The sequence below is a fragment of the Scyliorhinus torazame genome, chromosome 9, assembly GCF_047496885.1.
Source record: "Scyliorhinus torazame isolate Kashiwa2021f chromosome 9, sScyTor2.1, whole genome shotgun sequence".
Classification (NCBI taxonomy): domain Eukaryota; kingdom Metazoa; phylum Chordata; class Chondrichthyes; order Carcharhiniformes; family Scyliorhinidae; genus Scyliorhinus; species Scyliorhinus torazame.
The window spans coordinates 250,893,715-250,915,603 of NC_092715.1; the positions used below are offsets into that span (position 1 = coordinate 250,893,715).

Sequence of the window (21,889 nt, forward strand, 5' to 3'; positions counted from 1 at the left end):
GTGGGGATCTCTGGTGGGGTCTCTGGTAGAGGGGTCTGATGGGGTCTATAGTGGGAGTCTCTGATGAGGGCCTCTGGTGGGGGTGTCTGATGGGAGTGTCTGGTGGGGGTGTCTGATGGGAGTGTCTGGTGGGGAGGTGTCTTACGAGTGACTCTGATGGGGGTCTTTGGTGAGTGGGCCTCTGGTGGAGGTCTCTGGTGGGGGCGTCTGGTGGGGCGGACTGCGGTGAGGTAGGCAGGATTTGTATTGTGGGCAGTCTTCCGATGGGCTTTGGGGTCACCTGCCTTAAATACTTACCCCCTTGGCCCATCACGAGGCCCCCCGCATGGGCAAATACTTGTACCAATCCACACCCCCATGAACCATGGCCCACAGAGCCTGACAATCGCAGAAGTGTGGAAACTCCAGTGTCAAGCCTGTTAATAGGATCAAAATGGGTCATTTTTACCATTTACATCCTCCCACTGGCATGGGTGCAAACCTCAATCGTATCGCCAGCGGGGTATTGGAGGGACGGAAATGGATCGGTGCTGGATTCCCTGCCGCATCGGGAACTCTGCTTTCGGCAGTGGGCTGCAGAGAATCCTGAGTGTTTATTGACTAATTTGCAGACTTCACATCCCTTAGGCTTCTATTGCAACACAGGGCACATTTCATCACATACAATGCTGGATGACGATGATTTACACTCTAATTAATAGTGTGTTCAGTAAACCTATTTCTTTCTGGGCCAACAATTCTTTTCATGAAGCTATGGGTGGGATTCTCCGATTGCCTACGCCAAAATCATATTCGGCCATTAGCCGGAGAATCCGTTATTACGCCAAAATCGGGGGAGGGATCGTTTTTTGGCTGCTCCGCTCCCCCAAAAACGGCATAAATGGTGAGTACGCCGTACCCCATTGGGACGGCCTCAGGACGTCACCTGTTCCGCTGGCAGGGGGGGTCTTCAGCGGGGGATGTGCGGACTGATGGGGGGTGGTCCGAGGGTGGCGAGCGGGGTTACGGGGACACTATCTGAATGGCCGCCGTGCGCATGCGCGGCCACGGACCTGGACATTCTCCGTCCGTATCTGCAGATAAAGCCGGCCACGTGGCGCGGCTCCTAGCCCCCCACCGGGCGGAGCATCGGTGCGGGGGAGACGCTGACATTTTGGCCGTTAGACCAGGCGATTCCTCCGGACACAGCCGCAAAATGGGAAAATCCAGCCCAATATCTTTCAGATATAAAACTTTGTGTGCAGTATTCTTTTATTTCTACGGGTGTGCTTCGGAGATGTAGGACCTGATGTAATGGTAGCCATTTTTAAATGTTGGATATTAGTTTCCAACTAGTTTTTCCAAGTTTTACAATTATGACAAAGAGTTACGCATCGGAAGTACAATCCATCTGCCTCTTCTGCTTAACATTTTTAAATTAGATTTATTCACTGCTTTTAAGTGCAGACAGCATCTCAAGCTACTGCTTAGCTGTAAAAATAAATCATAAAAGTGAAACATTGATTGTTTGTTGTTGATAATTTAAAAAATCCAAGCATTTTTATGTGTGGATATTTAAATGACACTGATATCAATTTAACTATTTGGTTAGGTATAACCAAAAATGTAATGCTTTCTCTTTGATGGTTATTTCCTGTGATAATACTGACTGGCAGGAGATCTCCTCAGTGTCAGTAAATACAGGAAGGCTCTGTTGAATTTCACCACAGAATCTCATTAAAAATGTTTAATATTTTTCCCACCCAGCATCTGGCAATGAAGGGACTGATTAAGGGAATGGGACACGATGGGATGGGTGTGGAGCATGGCAAATAGGATGGCTGGGTGGTACCGTGGCACAGTGGTTAGTGCTGCCGCATCACTGCACCAGGGTTCTGCATTCAATTCCGCACTTGGGTGACTGTCTGTCTGGAGTTTGCACCTTCTCCCCGTGTCTGCGTGGGTTTCCTCCGGGTGCTCCGGGTTCCTCCCACAGTCCAAAGATGTGCAGGTTAGGTGGATTGGCCAAGTTACCCCTTACTGTGTAAGTTAGGTTAAGGGGTTATTGTGATAGGGCATAGAGGTAGACTTGGGTGGAGTGCTCTCTCAGAGGGTTGTTGCTGAACTCGATGGGCTGAATGGCCTTCTGGACTGCAGGGATTCTATGAAATATTGTTTCGAGGGGTGTGGTGGGGGAGAAATTGTGAGGGCGACAGATGGAGAGCGCGAAGGATGAGGTTGGAGGTAGCGGGGAGCCAGGCAACCGTGGTGACACATATCACGGAGAGAAGGTACCACAGGAGGGGGCATTTCAAAGACTGTAGAGTGGGGGAAAAAATCAATTGGTGTTGGGAGAAAATAGATAGTGGGTTGGGAATGTGGGCGGGTTCATGGTGAGCCAATGGTATGAAGAGATCCTGAGGGGCTTGCTCGAGAAACTGAGGGAATTATGCCTGCTCCACCTACCTCACATTTCAGTGGTTGAATCGCACTTACCTGTTGGATGTGGCAGCTCCCTTTAGCTGCCGGGTTTCCCCTCATCCGAGGAAACTGATGCTGTCGCCATGAATTCCAATTATCTGAGGTATTGAGCCTCATTGAAATATTGTAATTAAGGACCTACCTTTCCAGGGCAGTTTTCTGACAGGTCTTAAACCTGCTGCAATTCAGGTTGTGGACGGATTTCCCATTTTTCAGCAATGTAACCCTTACCTTCAACACTATCCTGTCCATCCTGTGGTGGTGAGGGTGGTGGGGGGAGGGGGAACAGTGGTGAAACTTCCATTCCAGGCGTTCATCCTTGGTTTTGCCAAACCCAAGGACACCCTCTCACGCTGCCCAGGCCTAGGAGCAATTCCACTTCGTCCAAAGCTGAAGGCTTCCTCTCAGTGCTGCTGAACCGCACCCCTTCTCTGGCTAAATGACCTGGTCCATGAATTCCACACAGGAAACCAAATCCTGGTATATAAGTGGTGGAATAAAAAGGCAGGTGACTGCAATATGCGTGGCGCGCCTGCATTACCTGGCACTGGCATAAGGCGAGAAAGTTCGACCCACGTCTGCTGACCTGGGGTGGATTGCACAGGAGAAACAGGAGGTGGGGGTTCTGTGTCTCTCATCTTCAGCCCCTCCCCTCTTATAAGGTGACAACTCGAAAAACGATACAACATGATCTTATCCCAGCTGGACCCTAGAACCGGTGTGAATTGCTCTGGAAGCACATTATGGGTGTCACTCTTTGTGTTAACCAATTGCTTTAGTCGTGTCTTTTGATCCTGTGTTCTTCAATTGTAGATTTCTTGCTCATGGCTTAGAAACGCCGAAAGAAATTCATCCAGAACTGCATTGAGTGAAGTCACCCTTCACAAGAGAGTCCAACCATCTGCTCCTAATCTATTCTATCATTCACAGTAATCACAAAAATGGTGATGATTTATTTGTAGCCCAACATGTTCACCAGGACCACGTTCAGCCGGTATGTTACAGAAGTGAGCTTTAATGAAGCTTTAGCAGTCGGTAAACCCAACCTCGAGTGGCAGAATGTTTGGTTTAGCACAGCTTCCTGAGATGAAACGAAAGGTGAGCAAGCAAGAAAGCCCCGGCTCAGGATTGAACACTGGAGAAAAATGGCTTTGGCAGGAGCCTGCGCCAACTCCCCAGCTACTCAAGGGTGAAGCCCATCTTGACCTGCGAGTTGAAAGGCTGTGTTCCAGATGAAATAATTGCCATATCGGGGTGAGATAAACGGGCACACAGATATGGCAGTCCCTCGGCATCCTACCTAAATGCAGCATTTTCTGTGTGATGTTTGAGGCTCGCGGAGGTCTGCAGCACTGGCCGGATATTCCAAAGACTGAAGAGGAGTTGCAGAAATGAAAGAAAATCAAGAACAAACTCTAGGAATTAGCCGTTTGCTTGTGTTAACAAGAATTGGCAGACGATTCCTCTTCCTTGTGCCTCTATGTAATTTGATGCTAATTGGCATTAATTTGACAGTATTACTTCAATCTGGAAAACGAGCAGAGGAGGCGGGTAATAGTAAATTGTCAGGGGGTGCATGAGCACTGTTCTTACATTTGCAATGGGGCTCAGGTGTCTTGTTTTGACATTAAAAAGGAAGAAAATTCTAACTTGGCAGAAAGCACAAAAACAAAATGCAGGAAGACAAGATATCAATGGACATATAAACCACCGACGAAAAACCCCAGAGGCACGGAAGACAGGATATTTCAGAGACTATTCTGTCACTTTATTCAATTGGTGTCATTTTAATTTGGGAAGAGCTGGCAACAGAATGAGGCAAAGAAGGGCTGAAATGTGACACATCTGCACTCAGCGACACCCTCATGTACAACACCGCAGTGCCTTTTAAAATGGATTAATGAACACAGGTCTACGATTACAAAATGCATTGCCAAAAAAAAAAATGTTTTTCATCTTGCATTCAACAGAACGATTGCGAGAATACCAACGTCAGGGAAAACAACACATTTGTTGATTTCCCTCTCATGAGTGCAAGGTGAAAAGCTTTGACAAAAATGTCTTTTTTCAGCAATACTCATCTGCACTACCAGGCGACTATTACAAAATGCAGTGTGTTGCAAGACTGTATCTGCTCACAGAGAGAAGTCTTACAACATCAGGTTAAAGTCCAACAGGTTTGTTTCGAATCACTAGCTTTCGGAGCACTGCTCCTTCCTCAGGTGAGTGTGCGCTCTCAGGTGCATCCCGGAGGTGACAGATGCCTGGGCATCCAAATATATCATCTTCAACCTGGACCAGGCCAACCAACATGCCCGGGCTGCAAGAGTTTCTGCCATCGCCAGGACGTCCCAGATCTAGGGGGGATCGATGGCACGCCTGTTTCCCTGTGTGCACTGGGTCATCAGGGTGTGCTATATATAACAGGAAGGAGTTCCATTCACTCAATGTTCAGATATTCACCTGAGAATCATGCATGTGTGTGCCCGTTACCCTCGGAGCGTGCATGGCAGCTACATCCTGGGACACTCGGAGATTCCCAGTGTCTTCGAGGACACACCGGATGTGACGATTTGGCTCGTGGAGGACCAGGGATACCCGCGGAGGACATGGCTGATGACGTTGGTGCGGAGGCCTGAGACCAAGGTGGGGACCAGTTATAATGAGGCCCACGTTGCCACCCGTTCTGCCATTGAGTGGTGCATCAGGCTGCTCCAAATGTAGTCCCGATGCCAAGACCACTAAGGCAGTGCCCTGCAGCCCACCCACCAGAGGAACTCCTGCTTTGTGGTGGTCTGATGTACCCTCCACAATCTGGCACAGCAGCGAGGTGACCTGCTAGAGGAGGAGATGGTGGGATATACATCCTTGTTTGACGAGGAGGATATGGACAGGGAGCATGACCCTGAGGAGGAGTCGGAGGATGGATAACAGGGGACGGTAAGGTTCTGAAATGCCAGGAGGACCAAGGAGGCACTCATCAACTCCAGATTCTCCTATGACGAGGCTGTATCATCAGCTCAACACCCATCCATACCCCCCCAGCCTTTCCACTTGCTCCTTCCTCCAGGACTGTACCAGTCCGGATCACTCCCCTTTGTCTGTACCATGGTGTTGACGCCCTCAGCGATGTTCTTCAGTCACTCAACCACACTCTGCAGTGCCTCTGCAATGTCCAACTTCGTCTAGGGCATGTCCTTCATCGACTGGGACTGATGTAAAGACTCCAGCCATGGTCGTCACAGACTGAGCCATGCCTTGGACACCACCACTGAAGGCGTGAATGTCATTCTCCAGGTTTTTCACTGCGGCCATCATGGTAGCAGTGTTGGCCTTGGTGCCACTAATTCCTGGCACCACCTCCTAAGCCTGGAGGCTTTGGGACTCCCTCAATCGGCCTTACAGTCACTGGAATGTCGCTGACAGCCCTTTCTCAATCCCACAGCTCTGGTCCATCATCTGCATTAGCTCTGGAGAACCTTGTCCTTGTCCAGACTGGGACCCAGCAGCCCTCCATATGCTGACTCCCTGAGATGTTCCTTGTCTCCACCTGATTTGCATCAGCAACTCTGTGGTGTTCACCAGATAGTGCTCCCGAAGCCTGTCCACTAATGTCGCCCACCGAGATGTGTGTTTCTGCGTTGGGAGGAGGTGGGGCTGAAAGCTGTGGTGCCTCGATGGTGGTCTCCTCGGAGCTCTCCTCCGAGGTGGTCTCTTAGGTGGCGGGGTGGGTGGGGACTGCTCTGTATTGCCCACAGGTCATAGAATCATTGAATTTACAGTGCAGAAGGAGGCCATTCGGCCCATCGGGTCTGCGCAGCCCTTGGAAAGAGCACCCTACTTAAGCCCGACACCTCCACCCAACCCCCATAACCCAGTAACCCCACTGAACCTTTTTGGACACTAAGGGCAATTTATCATGGCCAATCCACCTAACTTGCACATCTTTGGTCTGTGGGAGGAAACCGGAGCACTCGGAGGAAACCCAGGCGGATACGGGGAGAACATGCAGATTCCACACAGACCCAAGCTGGGAATCGAGCCTGGGACCCTGGAGCTGTGAAGCAACTGTGCTAACCACTGTGCTAACGTGCTTCATCTGGGTGTAGGGGCAATGGATCCTTACCTCTGCGGCGCAGACCGACCTCGCTGTCGGTCACTGCGTTGTCCTCGAGCAACCCCACGCTCTCCTCATAGGGGACGAGGCCACAAATGTCTGGGACTCCTCCCCTCGTCGTGGCCCTTCCGCCTTATTATGGCTTATCTCCTCCTGTGGGGACAAAGAGAGGACACTGTGAGCTTCATGTGGGTCAGGGGTGTTTATAGAAAGTGTGGGCACCGCACCTGGACATGAATGGGTTGAGATGGTGAGTGCCAGGGGCTTCTGAGGAACAATGTTGAAAATCGACTGTTGGTGGATGGGGTGAGAGGTGTCAACGTGTGGATCGGGGGGGAAAGGTGGGCAGTTTGCGAAATTGAGGGGTGGCATGCGGAACTGATGCCGGGCGAGAGGAGGTTACTTACCCTTCCAGCTCGTTGGAGGTCATTCATCTTCTTTTTACATTGGATGACTGTCCTCCTGGTCATGCTGCCCACACTCACTGCAGCTACCACTGCCTCCTAGGTGGCAATACTGACCATGCTGCTGGTTCTCCCCACCTCTCATCCACTGTGTCGAGAAGCCTGGCCAGGTAGCCATCCCCTACTCCTCCAGTCTCATTTTCCAGTGGTCCAATGCCCATTCTTGCCTCTCTCTTATCTTTTATATATCGAAAAAACTCTTGTTACCTTCTTTCATGTTACTATCTACCTTACACTCATATTTAATCTTCTCCCCACTTATTGCATTATTAGTTGTCCTCTGCTTGCTTTTAAAGGCTTCCCACTAATCCTTGCCACCTTGAAATGAAATGAAAATGAAATGAAAATCGCTTATTGTCACAAGTAGGCTTCAAATGAAGTTACTGTGAAACGCCCCTAGTCGCCACATTCCGGCGCCTGTTCGGAGAGGCTGGTACGGGAAGCTTTTTCTTTTGCTTTTATGCTGTCCTTGAATTCCCTTGTCAGCCATGGTTGCCTAGTCCGCCCCTTAGCATGTTTCCTCCTCCTTGGGATAAATTTCTGTTGTGCCTTCTGGATAACTCCCCAATGCTCCTGCCATTGTTGTTCCACTGTCTTCCCTACCAGGCTCACTTTCCAATAGTCTGGCAAGCTGTCACAATCCGCTACACTTTCCCGCTCAGAATAATCTGTCAAGTTGGATGTACACTCATTCAAAATTCATATATCTGCAAAGTGAGGCACCGGCACTGATCCCAAGAAATCACTACTGGTTTCAGTCTCCCAACATGCAAAGATCATTTTTATGCCACTGTCTGACACCGACCTCTATGTCAATTTAACTTATTGTGGAAATTCTTACCATGCCTTTTGTGCATTGGATATGTAATGATCCCACTATATTCACCAACTCAGTAATTCTGGCAGTAAACCCCAATAGATTAGCTCGACATGACCTACTTTATACAAAACCATGCTGACTGTTCCTGATCAGCTTACATATTTCCAATTACTTACTTTCCCTTTCCTTTCTTAAGTGTTCAGACAACGTGAGCACTCTGAATGTTAAATTCATTGAATGAGAGTTGATGTTTTGCCCAGTCATCCTTGTCAAAAAAGAAAATAAGATCTGAAGGATTGTAATTAAGACATTCACAATTTTCTGATCTAGTTTATTTTAGTGCCGTCAGGTAAACTGCACATGGCCATAAAGGCTTTAATTCCATTATTTGTCAATGATGATATTTGCCCGTAAATTAATATGTGTAAATCTCCTGCCTTCACTAATCTTAAGCCATTCCTGTATCTCTGATGTTGCACCTTTCTACTTCACTGTAACAACAAAGTACTTTTACCTCAGCCTCCAGACTTAGCTCAATCAGTTTTTAGTAGCACAAGTCTTCCTTTGCTATCATCTTTTTGTTCATTGTCACGCCATCCTGGACAAGTGCGCGGTCAATTCCAGCCCCATGTGCCCCCGTGTCACAACACAAGTGAATTAACCAATAATTATCATAAAAATACCCAATGCCTTTGGGCCTTGGCTGCCCAATAATTACAGTCACCAGGTTTGTAAATTTAAACGTAATTACTGTTTACTTATAATAAAAACTCTCATGAAATATGTAATAAATTCAACTGGTTAATGAAAAGCGAACAACTACTCCAACTGTAACTGTCCCACCCCCTACACACACACAATATAGGCATGCACAGAGGGTGGAAAGGGGTAAAATATAATAAGGATGCTGGTCAACAGATCAAGAGTGTTTGCTTCAGATGATGGTTCTTCAGCACAATTTCTTCACAGCAACCTTGCACACCTAACACCCCTGATCACACTGAACTACATTTACTCATTTTCAAGCAAAGTCTTAATTTGAAAGTTCTCATGCTTATTGTCAAACCTTTCCCTGGCTTCGCCCCCTCCCCACCTCCTCTAGCCCCACATACCTCTGCAATATCTGCACTCATCTAATTCTGGCCTCTTGAGCGGCCACGTTTCAATTACTCCATCATGGGTGGCCGCCTTCTGCTGCTTAAGCCCTCAGTTCTAGAATTCTCTCTCCACATTGCCCTGTCTCGCTTTCCATCTTGAACACACTTCTTAAAACCTACCTTTTTGATCGCAAGCTTTTGAACATCTGGCCCACCGTCTCCTTACGTCGCTTGATGGCTTATTTTGTTTTACAATGCTCATGTGAAGCATGTTGAATTGTTTCATTACCTTAAAGGTGTTTTATAAATATGCATAATTAAGGGGCTGGATTCTCCGTTTCAGGGACCATGTCCCCAAGCCGTTGTGTAAACTGTGGAATTTTACGCCAGAAAAACAGGCGTTAAAGGCCACAGATTCACCATCTTGCAGGGGGCTAGCAGGGAGCCGTTGTGGAGCTAGCAGCTCCAGCTGCAGGTACAGCCCCCCCCGGACTTCTGGGTCAGATGCCACGCATGTGCATGGCAGCGACCACCAGCGGCTGCGCGTGCTCCATGGCGGAACTCAGACTGCGGAGCTGGACCGCACAAATAGTCCACCGATTGGCCGCGCGCTCTACCTGGACCGCCCGCTTGAAAATACCCCGGTCCCGTATGAGGCCCCCTCTGCCCTCCGATCGGCCTGCCCCCCGACCTTGGCGGTCGCGATCTCAGTCCGCAGCCGCTATGCGAGTATCCCGAACGGCAGAACCATGAGTGGTCCATGCCGTCGGGACTTCAGCCGGTCAGGGGCGGAGAATAGCGGGGCAGACCTCTGACAATAGCTGCAGGTAGGGGATACGTGGCGCGGCGTGCTTTTCGGGGGCCGGAGAATCGAGGAACCAGTGCCGGTCCCGATTCCATGCGTGGAACTGGATTCTCCGGCGCCGGACGTGATTTCGGCATCGGGGTGCGGAGAAACCAGCCCATTTTTTGACATGGTCTTCTGTGTTGGTTTCCGTACCCTTTTCAGTTTTCATTTCTGTCACTATTATTCCCTCTAACAATTACTTAAAAAAATAAGACTTGTATTTATATGTCACTCTTCATGACCACTGAATGTCTAAAAACATTTTACAGCCAACACAGATCCTGACCTCATTACAGCCTTGGTTCAAACAAGGACAAAACAGCTGAATGCCAGAGGTGAGGTTAGAGTGACTGCCCTTGACATCAAGGCAGCATTTGACCGAGTTGGAGTCATACCTAGCACAAAGGAAGATGGTTGTGGTGGTGGGAGGTCAATCATCTCAGCTCCAGAACATCACTGCAGGGGTTCCTCAGGATAGTGTCCTAGAACATAGAACATTACAGCGCAGTACAGGGCCTTCGGCCCTCGATGTTGCGCTGACCTGTGAAACCACTCTGAAGACCATCTACACTATTCCCTGATCGTCCATATGTCAATCGAATGACCATTTGAATGCCCTTAGTGTTGGCGAGTCCACTACTGTTGCAGACAGGGCATTCCACGCCCTTACTACTCTCTGAGTAAAGAACCTACCTCTGACATCTGTCTTATATCTATCTCCCCTCAATTTAAAGCTATGTCCCCTCGTGCTAGACATCACCATCCGAGGAAAAAGGCTCTCACTGTCCACCCTATCCAATCCTCTGATCATCTTGTATGCCTCAATTAAGTCACCTCTTAACCTTCTTCTCTCTAACGAAAAGAGCCTCAAGTCTCTCAGCCTTTCCTCATAAGATCTTCCCTCCATACCAGGCAACATTCTGGTAAATCTCCTCTGCACCCTTTCCAATGCTTCCATATCCTTCCTATAATGCGGCGACCAGAATTGCACGCAATACTCCAAATGCGGCCGCACCAGAGTTTTGTACAGCTGCAACATGACCTCATGGCTCCGAAACTCAATCCCTCTACCAATAAAAGCTAACACACCGTACGCCTTCTTAACAACCCTCTCAACCTGGGTGGCAACTTTCAGGGATCTATGTACATGGACACCGGGATCTCTCTGCTCATCCACACTGCCAAGAATCTTACCATTAGCCCAGTACTCTGTCTTCCTGTTATTCCTTCCAAAATGAATCAACTCACACTTTTCTGCATTAAACTCCATTTGCCACCTCTCAGCCCAGCGCTGCAGCTTATCTATGTCCCTCTGTAACTTGTAACATCCTTCCGCACTGTCCACAACTCCATTGACTTTAGTGTCATCTGCAAATTTACTCACCCATCCTTCTACGCCCTCCTCCAGGTCATTAATAAAAATGACAAACAGCAGTGGCCCCAAAACAGATCCTTGTGGTACACCACTAGTAACTGGACTCCAGTCTGAACATTTCCCATCAACCACCACCCTTTGTCTTCTTCCAACTAGCCAATTTCTGATCCAAACTGCTAAATCACCCTGAATCCCATGCCTCCGTATTTCCTGCAGTAGCCTACCATGGGGAACCTTATCAAACGCTTTACTTAAATCCATATACACCACATCAACTGCTTTACCCTCATCCACCTGTTTGGTCACCTTCTCAAAGAACTCAATAAGGTTTGTGATGCACGACCTACCCTTCACAAAACCGTGTTGACTATCTCTAATCAAATTATTCCTTTCCAGATGATTATACATCCTATCTCTTATAAACCTTTCCAAGATTTTGCCCACAACAGAAGTAAGGCTCACTGGTCTATAGTTACCAGGGTTGTCTCTACTCCCCTTCTTGAACAAGGGGACAACATTTGCTATCCTCCAGTCTTCTGGCACTATTCCTGTAGACAAAGATGACTTAAAGATCAAAGCCAAAGGCTCAGCAATCTCCTCCCTAGCTTCCCAGAGAATCCTAGGATAAATCCCATCCGGCCCAGGGGACTTATCTATTTTCACACTTTCCAGAATTGCTAACACCTCCTCCTTATGAACCTCAAGCCCTTCTAGTCTAGTAGCCTGAATCTCAGTATTCTCCTCGACAACATTGTCTTTTTCCTGTGTGAATACTGATGAAAAATATTCATTTAGCACCTCTCCTATCTCCTCAGACTCCAAGCACAACTTCCCACTACTGTCCTTGACTGGCACTACTCTTACCCTAGTCATTCTTTTATTACTGACATATCTATAGAAAGCTTTAGGGTTATCCTTGATCCTACCTGCCAAAGACTTCTCATGTCCCCTCCTGGCTCTTCTTAGCTTTCTCTTTAGGTCCTTCCTAGCTAACTTGTAACTCTCAAACGCCCTATCTGAACCTTCATGTCTCATCTTTACATAAGCCTCCTTCTTCCTCTTGACAAGTGTTTCGACTGCTTTAGTAAACCACAGTTCCCTTGCTCGACCACTTCCTCCCTGCCTGACAGGTACATACTTATCAAGGACACGCAGTAGCTGTTCCTAGAACAAGCTCCACATTTCCATTGTGCCCATCCCCTGCAGTTTTCCTCTCCATCCGATGCATCCTACGTCTTGCCTCATTGCATCATAATTGCTTTTCCCCCAGATATAATCCTAGGCCCAACCATCTTCAGCTGCTTCATCAATGACCTCCCTTTCATCATAAGGCCAGAAGTGGGGATATTTGCGGATGACTGCACAATGTTCAGCATCATTCGCGACTCCTCAGATAATGAAGCAGTCCGTGTGCAAATGCAGAAAGACCTGGACAATTTCCAGGCTTGGGCTGACAAGTGGCAAGTGACATTTGTGCCACACTAGTGCCAGGCAATAACTATCTCCTACAAAAGACGATCTAACCATCGCGCCCTTGACGTTTGTGGTGGGATGTATTAGGGGTAGTACGGTACCCAGTGATGCCGAGAGGCTATTGGTGGACAGACACTGGGTCCTGATTGGATCTGCCGCCTGCTGACTCCACCCAGTAAGGCGGAGATTAAGAACCCGGGTTCTCCCAGCAGCCGCATTCTGTAACCGAGCTGCTGGGGAACAGGTCTGCGTAATAAACCCATCGATTGACTTCATCTCTTCTCGCCTCGTGAGTGATTGATTGTGCTACAATTTATGACGCACACTTTAAAGGACTATGGAGCTCCGGATTGCCCGAGTGTCTGCGAATCAGCCCCCATGCGGCAAACTCAGCGGCCACTTTTAAACACTGGCTAGCGTGTTTTGAGGGATACCGCCGAACGGCCCCCGATAGACCTACACAAAACCAGAAAATGCAGGTCCTGCATTCCAGGGTGAGTCCGGAGATCTACACGCTCATCGAAGACGCGGAGGATTTCCCGACGGCGTCACCATGCTGAGAGGGTTCTACATTCGGCCCGTAAATCAGGTCTACGCACGCCACCAACTCGCGATGAGACGGCAAATCCCTGGGGAATCGCTGGACGAGTTCTACAGCGCGCTGCTAATACTGGGAAGGAGCTGCAACTGCCCACCGGTGACGGCTAACGAACATACGGAACTCCTAATCAGGGATACTTTCGTAGCAGATATGACCTCATCCCAAATTCGCCAGCGACTGCTGGAGAGAGACTCACTGGGGCTCACAGAGGCACGGGCCCTTGCGGCCTCGCTCGATGTGGCATCGCAGAATGCCCGCGCTTACGCCCCCGACCGCATGGCAGCCCCTTGGGCTCTGTGGACCCCCGCCGCGACCGACTCCCCGGCACCCCCCATCCCCCCGCAAGCCTGCGCAGCCAGAGCACCAGACCATCCGGGAGGGCCCCGCTGCTACTTTTGCGGGCAATCGAAACACCCCCGGCAGCGCTGCCCGGCCTGCTCGGCCATCTGTAAAGGTTGCGGCAAGAAAGGGCACTATTCAGCGGTGTGCCAGTCCCGGGGGGTCGCCGCCATCTCCGAGGGAGAACTGGGATCACAGACTCAACCCCCCCAAAGATCCATGTGCGGCCAACGGGCGCCGCCATTTTGGGTCCCGGACACCATGCGGGGGGGATGGGCGCCGCCATCTTGTGCCCCGCCGGCCGCATGCGAGTCATGGGCGCCGCCATTTTGTCTGCCCCCGACGGCGTGCGATTTGTGGACGCCGCCATCTTGGCTGACAGCCAAGGACCCCAGCATGGACGGTCCCACGGGGCCTGAAGAAAACGCCCCGATGCAGCAACCGCGACTGGCTTCGGTGACCCTGGATCAGTCGCGGCCCTGGACGCTCCAAATGGCAACGACAATAGTGCTGGTTAACGGGTACAAAACGCCATGTCTGATCGACTCTGGGAGCATGGAATGTTTTACCCATCCGGATATGGTAAGACGCTGTTTTCTTTCAATCTACCCGAGTACACAAAAGATTTTTCTGGCAGCGGGATACCATTCCGTAGAAATCAAAGGGTTCTGCATCGCGAATCTCACACTGCAGGGGAGAGCGTTTAAGAATTACCGACTTTATGTCCTCCCCCACCTCTTCGCTCCCACTCTCCTGGGGTTAGATTTTCAATGTAACCTTCAGAGTTTAACATTCCAATTCGGCGGCCCTATACCCCCACTTACTATCTGCAGCCTCGTGACCCTCAAGGGTTGAACCGCCTTCCTTGTTTGCGAACCTCACCCCGGATTGCAAACCCGTCGCCACTAGGAGCAGACGGTACAACGCCCAGGATCGAACATTTATCCGGTCTGAAGTCCAGCGGCTGCTGAAGGAATTCATAATTCAGGCCAGCAATAATCCCTGGAGAGCTCAGGTGGTAGTTGTAAAGGCCAGGGAGAAGTAGAGGATGGTCGTAGACTATAGTCAAACCATCAATAGGTACACGCAGCTAGATGCGTACCCTCTCCCCCGCATGTCCGACATGGTCAATCGGATTGCACAGTACAAGGTCTTTTCCACCGTGGACCTTAAGTCTGCATATCACCAGTTCCCCATCCGCCCGAGCGACCACAAGTACACTGCCTTTGAAGCAGACGGGCGGCTCTACCACTTTTTAAGGGTTCCATTCGGCGTCACTAACGGAGTCTCGGTCTTCCAACGGGAGATGGACCGAATGGTTGACCAGCACGGTTTACGGGCCATGTTCCCGTACCTCGACAACGTCACCATCTGCGGCCATGACTAGCAGGACCACGACGCCAACCTCCGCAAATTCCTCCAGACCGCTAACGCCCTGAACCTCACCTACAACAGGAAAAAATGCGTGTTTAACACCGACCGTCTAGCCATCCTTGGCTACGTAGTGCGTAATGAAGTGATAGGCCCCGACCCTGAACGCATGCGCCCCCTTATGGAGTTCCCCCACTGTTCCAAAGCCCTGAAACGCTGCCTGGGCTTTTTCTCTTATTACGCCCAGTGGGTCCCCAACTACGCGGACAAGGCCCGCCCGCTAATTCAGTCCACTGTCTTTCCCCTGTCGACAGAGGCCCGCCAGGCCTTCAGCCGCATCAAAGCGGATATCGCAAAGGCCACGATGCACGCAATCGACGAGTCCCTCCCCTTCCAAGTTGAGAGCGACGCATCCGACGTAGCTCTGGTGGCCACTCTCAACCAAGCGGGCAGACCCGTGGCCTTTTTCTCCGGTACTCTCCACGCTTCAGAAATCCGCCACTCCTCAGTGGAAAAGGAAGCCCAAGCCATAGTAGAAGCTGTGCGGCATTGGAGGCATTACCTGGCTGGTAGGAGATTCACTCTCCTCACTGACCAACGGTCGGTAGCCTTCATGTTCGATAATGCGCAGCGGGGCAAGGTCAAGAACGACAAGATCTTGCGGTGGAGGATCGAACTCTCCACATATAACTATGAGATCTTATATCTATCATCCCGGAAAGCTGAACGAGCCGTCCGATGCCCTATCCCGCGGCACATGTGCCAACGCACAAGTGGACCGTCTCCGAACCCTCCACGAGGACCTCTGCCACCCGGGGGTCACTCGGTTCTATCACTTTGTGAAGACCCGCAATCATCCCTACTCCGTCGAGGAGGTCCGAACAGCCACCAGGAACTGCCAAATCTGCGCAGAGTGCAAACCGCACTTTTTCAGGCCAGATAGAGCACACCTGATAAAGGCTTCCCGTCCCTTTGAGCGCCTCAGTCTGGACTTCAAAGGCCCCCTCCCCTCCACCGATCGCAACAAGTACTTCCTAAACGTGGTTGACGAATACCCCCGTTTCCCTTTCGCCATCCCCTGCCCCGACATGACCGCGGCCACAGTCATTAAAGCCCTCTGCACCAACTTTACACTGTTCGGTTTCCCCGCCTACATCCATAGCGATAGGGGGATCCTCCTTCATGAGCGACGAACTGCGTCAATTCCTGTCAGCAAGGGCATCGCCTCAAGCAGGACGACCAGTTACAACCCCCGAGGGAATGGTCAGGTAGAGAGGGAGAACGGAACGGTCTGGAAGACCGTCCTACTGGCCCTACGGTCCAGAAGTCTCCCATTTTCCCGTTGGCAGGAAGTTCTCCCGGATGCCCTCCACTCCATCCGGTCGCTGCTGTGTACCACAACTAATCAAATGCCTCACGAGCGCCTCCTTGTCTTCCCTAGGATGTCCTTCTCCGGAACGTCACATCCGACCTGGCTGGCAGCCCCAGGACCCATCTTGCTCCGAAAGCATGTGCGGGCGCACAAATCGGACCCGTTGGTCGAGAGGGTTCATCTTCTCCATGCAAACCCTCAATACGCCTACGTGGCCGACAGGACACGGTCTCCCTGCGGGACCTGGCGACCACCAGAGCTCCCCACATCCCCCAACACCAATCACCCCCTCCCTCCCGCCGGCGCACCCCATAGCCGCTCCCTTCCCAGGTGGATCGGTCCCCCTCCCGTGCCCGCCCAGGAATAGTGAAACAGGAACAAACATCGCGATGCTCCTAGAGACGACAGTGCCCGAGCCAGCGCCTGCACCACCACCGGGGCTGAGACGATCAGCAAGGACGGCCAGGGCACCCACTCGACTCATCGAATCTGCGTGACAAAGCAAGATCTGTAAATAATTCAGTGGCCCAGTAAAAGCCGCATTGTAAATAGTTAACAGTTGATATCGATGCATAGCCACTGTGTTAATGGAATCCCAGTACCGACCTTGTAAACCCCTACCACCATGCGATCCACCACCCCTCCGGGTTCTTTTTTAACAAGGGGTGAATGTGGTGATATGTATTAGGGGCAGGGATGCCGAGACGCTATTGGTGGACAGACACTGGGTCCTGATTAGATCTGCCACCTGCTGGCTCCACCCAGTAAGGCGGAGTATAAGAACCTGGGTTCTCCCAGCAGCCGCATTCTGTAACCGAGCTGTTGGGGAACAAGTCTGTGTAATAAAGCCATCAATTGACTTAATCTCTTCTTGCCTCGTGAGTGATTGATTGTGCTACAACGTTCAATGGCATTGTCATCACTGAATCACCCACTATCAACATTCTGGGGGTTACCATTGATCAGAAACTGAACTGGACTAGGCACATTAATACTTTGGCTACCAGGACAGGTCAAAGGCTAGGAATCCTACGGCGAGTAACTCACTTCCTGACCCCCCCAAATCCTGTCAACCATCTACAAGGCACAAATCAGGAGTAAAATGGAACACTCTCCACTTGTCTGGATGAGTGCAGCTCCAATAACACTCAAGAAGCTCAGCACCATCCAGGACAAAGCAGCCCGCTTGATTGCACCCCCTTCCACAAAAGTCAAACCCTCCACCACAGTCGAATAGTGGCAGCCGTGTGTACCATCTACAAGATGCACTGCAGCAACTCACCAATGTTCCTTCAACAGCACCTTCCAAACCTACGACCACTACCCTCGAGATGGACAAGAGCAGCAGATACCTGGGAACTCCAACAACTGGATGTTCCCCTCCAAGTCATTCACCACCCTGACTTGAAAATATATCGCCGTTCCTTCACTGTCGCTGAGGCAACATCCTGGAACTCCCTCCCTAACAGCACTGTGGGTGTACCTACACCTCAGGGACTGCAGCGGTTCAAGAAGGTGGGTCACCACCACCTTCTGAAGGGCAACTAGGGATGGGCACTAAATGCTGGCCTAACCAGAAACGCCCACATCCCGTAAATGAATTTTTCAAAAAACAATTAAGTTAATTTTTGGAGTATAGTGACAGTTGCAATGTGGGAGACCTGGCACACAGCAAACACCAATGAGCAGCATTGTGATAGTGACCATATAATCTGTTTTTTGTGATGGTAATTGAGCGATTAATATTGGCCCACAGACACCGGGGAGAGCTCCTTTGGTCTCCTTTGAAATAGTACCAGATGGAGCCTCGGTGTACCATCTCACTTGAAAGACAGAACTCTAACCGTACGGCACACCCTCAGTTCTGTAGCTGAGTGTCAGACTTAATTTCTGTACCCTGGAGTAAATCTTCTTTCTTAGTTCAATATTGTTCATACCTTATCTTGTAGGTCATGGTTGCATAACCCACAAGTATTCATTGTTGCCTTTCAGGAATATTCACATGCTTTTTAATGCGTTAATTACGTTTCTGAAAAACTCCCACTAATGGTCTGCAGATTTATCAGACAATAATTTCTCCCAACCTACTCTAATTCATTCCTTCCTGATTTAATTACAATGAACTTTATGAAGGTACGTTCCTTGGCTTTTCGTTTGGCGTTTTCTCCCCTTCAAGCCTGATAGCGAATTCCATCATTTTATATATGGTATTCCCAAGATGTTCACTTGCTGTCAAGTGAATGAGTTCTGAATTGTTACACATCACTAAATCAAATATCGTGTGAGTCTTTGTTAGGTTGAGGACAGTGACAGAAAATTATCTTGAATGTGTTCAATAAATCTATACTCTGCCGTACTTATGTTGATATTTCATTCCCAATGTATCTTATAGTACTCGTCTCCCAACTGAGGCAGAGATTCGAATCCTCTACTATTTGCAGATACATAGATTCCTCTGCTGTGTTGCACCCTTTCCAGTTTCTTCGATCTACTTATAGTGAGTCCATGAAGCTGTTTTTTATCAATGTTCGGCATTATTAATACTGCCACCCCTTCCTCCTTCCATCTTTTTCTATGTTCTCTTCTAATCCTATATTCAGGTTACTTTAGCTTCTGGTTTTAACTCACACGATCACTTTATATTATCTGATTGAATTTGTGTTCCTAGGTCCTTAATTGGCCCAAGAATTACTGTCAAAATGAGGCTAATAGAGCTTCCGTTATTTATGTGCAAAAGTCGTATCAACTGCCGATGCACGATTAAAGATGGAAATTGAGAAGTTTCTGCTGGAGATGCGCCACTCCATCAGTAGCTCTCTGGCTTCCTATTTATGCGCATTGAGAGGTGTGAAATTCCTGTACTCGCACAGTAGATATGAAATAAATTTGCCACGGAAAGTTAAGTCAAGTCATTTCAAAGTTGCCTTTGTAATGAATGAGGCTATGGATGTTATTGTCAATCAACCTCTCTGGCATTGAAAATGAATTATTACAAGTGCCGAGACTAATTCCTTCAGGTTTTAATTGTTGCTGGAGTTGTTTTTTTTAATTATAACTTTTACTTCTTTTTCATCTCCCTTTCTCTTTCGCTTTTAACTGTATCTTTCTTCCCCTCTCTTTATTTATTTTCCCCGAGCTGATTTGACATTGAATTTACTATTCTAATTTTCACTTCATTGTTTAGACTTTGCTCCGTTTATTGCGCAATCTTCAAATCTGGTTGGTTAAGGAGATGCTGATGCTTGGGATACTCACTCAGTTCCAAGTTGACTCGTAGAGGGGACCACACCATTTCCATCCCACACTTTCCACAAAAACATCAAGGAGATTAGATGTACAAGGTCAGGGGCTGGTTTAGCACACAGGGCTAAATTGCTGGCTTTGAAAGCAGACCAAGACAGGCCAGCAGCACGGTTCAATTCCCGTACCAGCCTCCCCGAACAGGTGCCGGAATGTGGCGACTAGGGGCTTTTCACAGTAACTTCATTTGAAGCCTACTTGTGACACTAAGTGATTTTCATTTAATTTTCAGGTGGGTGCTGGTCAACTACCAGTTAGCAGAACTTTTGGGCCATTACATTTCTAACATTAATTTTTTGGTATAAAGACAACTTCATTAGGAATATTACTTTTACTTTGTTTTGCCCCTCCTAGCTTTGGGTTGCCATTAAGATATTTACCAGCATTTTTATCTCTGTTGCGTTGCTTCTCCCTTTACCATAACCTTTGCTTTCCTCCATATTCATACCAGGGAACCTCTGTTTGCCTCCAGACATGGATGCCAACTCTTAATATTTATCAAAGACTTTCACGTGACAACAGGCAAGGTTACCTCATAAAACTGCTTTGAGTCCAGGATAGTCACAGGTCCAATCACTGGCCTTTATTGAGCTGGACAGGGGAGATGCTGGTGTAGTGATAATGTCACTGCAGCTAGTAATCCAGAGGCTTAGATTAAGGATTTGGGGAAATGGGTTCAAATCACACCATGCATGATAGCTGGTGGAATTTACATTCAATTAATAACATCTGGAATTAAAAGCTTGTCTCAGGAATGGTGACCGTGAAACTATCATCAATTGTTGTAAAAACTCATCTGGTTCAGTAATGTCCTGTAGGTAAGTAAATCTGCCACCCCTATCCGATCTGGCCGACAGATCACTCCAAACCCACAGCAATGTTGTGGAATCTTAACTGCCCTCGGAAAACTACTCAGTTCATGGGGCAATTAGGAATGGGCAAAAAATGCTGGCCCAGTCAGTGACACGCACATCCCATGGAAGGATAAATGAAAAGATAGTGTCCGATAGACCAGGCATTGTCAAACTCAGGGGCGTGACCCACCCGCAGGTGGGTTGCGGGAGGGTGTCGGGAGGGTCGCGGAGCCGTCCGTTGCGGCGCTCCCGATCGCGCAAGTCTGCGCGCAACAGCCGCGGCAGCCGGCTGTTAATAACGCCGGCTGCAAGCGGCCTTCAAAATGGCCACGAACATGGAAAAAAATGTGGCTGCACTGCGCATGCATTCCGGATCATCGGCTCGCATGCACAAAACTATGCGCATGCGCGCCGATGATCGGGCACGCATGCGCAGTGCGGCCGCTTTTGTTTTAAATGGTCGCAGCTTTTTGTTTTCCAATTTTGGGGAGGTTTTATTCATTTATTTTATTCATTTTATTTTTTTTTTACAAGTTCAGGGGGGTTTTATTTGATAAAATTTTACAGGAAAAAAAATGCAGAACTTTGGACAGATGGAGACTCCATACTTTCCGGCACCAGAAGGCTTCACCTTCATCCAACAGGTTCGATTGGAGGAGCGTGTACGAGGGCCAAAGGGACCCAAAACCATTTCCTCCATTTTTGTCAGCAGCAAACAAGGTAAGAGAAAATGGTGGGTCACGTAGGTCAGCCGGCGTAGGCCGCGAAGGCCGGCCGGCTTGGGTCGCGAAGTCGACCGGCTTGGGTCGTGAAGTCGACCAGCTTGGGTCGTGAAGGTCGACCGGTTTGGGTCGTGAAGGTCGACCGGCTTGGGTCGCGAAGATCGACCGGCGTGGGTCGCGAAGGTCGGCCGGGTTGGGCCCCGAAGGTTGGCCGGTTGGTAAAAATGGGTCCCCAGAAAAAAAGTTTGAAAAACACTGCGATAGACAACAGCAAGGCTCCTGCGACTGCCGTTATACTCCCCAGCTGGGAGATGTTAGATTATCTGAACCTCCATGAACCAGAGGGACAAGTGTTCGACAATTGCAGTGGGCCTCTTTCCTTGAGGCATGTGTGAATAATAAATGAGAACAATTCCCATTCCTAATGCTTCAGCTGTTGTATGAAGGTAGTGAGGGACGCCATTATGTGAAGAACTGCACTCTGGAATGGGACAATTTCTCCAGGATGTGAAGGGAGAAGATGCCCCCTGTCAAATTTCATCTTGAACAAATGAATTAATTTTTGCGTGAATTGGTTGTGGGGGGTGGGGGGGGTGACTGGTAGCATGTTATGAGTGTGATTCTTAATGGTTGCTGGGACTACAAAAAAGGACATGAAGACGTCATTGTTGAGATAT

General features: G+C 49.2%; 1 long non-coding RNA gene across 2 annotated transcripts in view; it reads right to left on the reverse strand.

Annotated features, from left to right (window-relative positions):
- The window catches only part of LOC140429817 (uncharacterized), a 332,392-nt gene that overhangs the window by 49,964 nt on the left and 260,539 nt on the right, over positions 1-21,889 (reverse strand). For both annotated transcript variants that reach the window (XR_011949214.1, XR_011949213.1), the window contains exon 6: positions 6,587-6,730. This is a non-coding gene — a long non-coding RNA (uncharacterized lncRNA). The remainder of the gene's footprint in view (positions 1-6,586; positions 6,731-21,889) is intronic.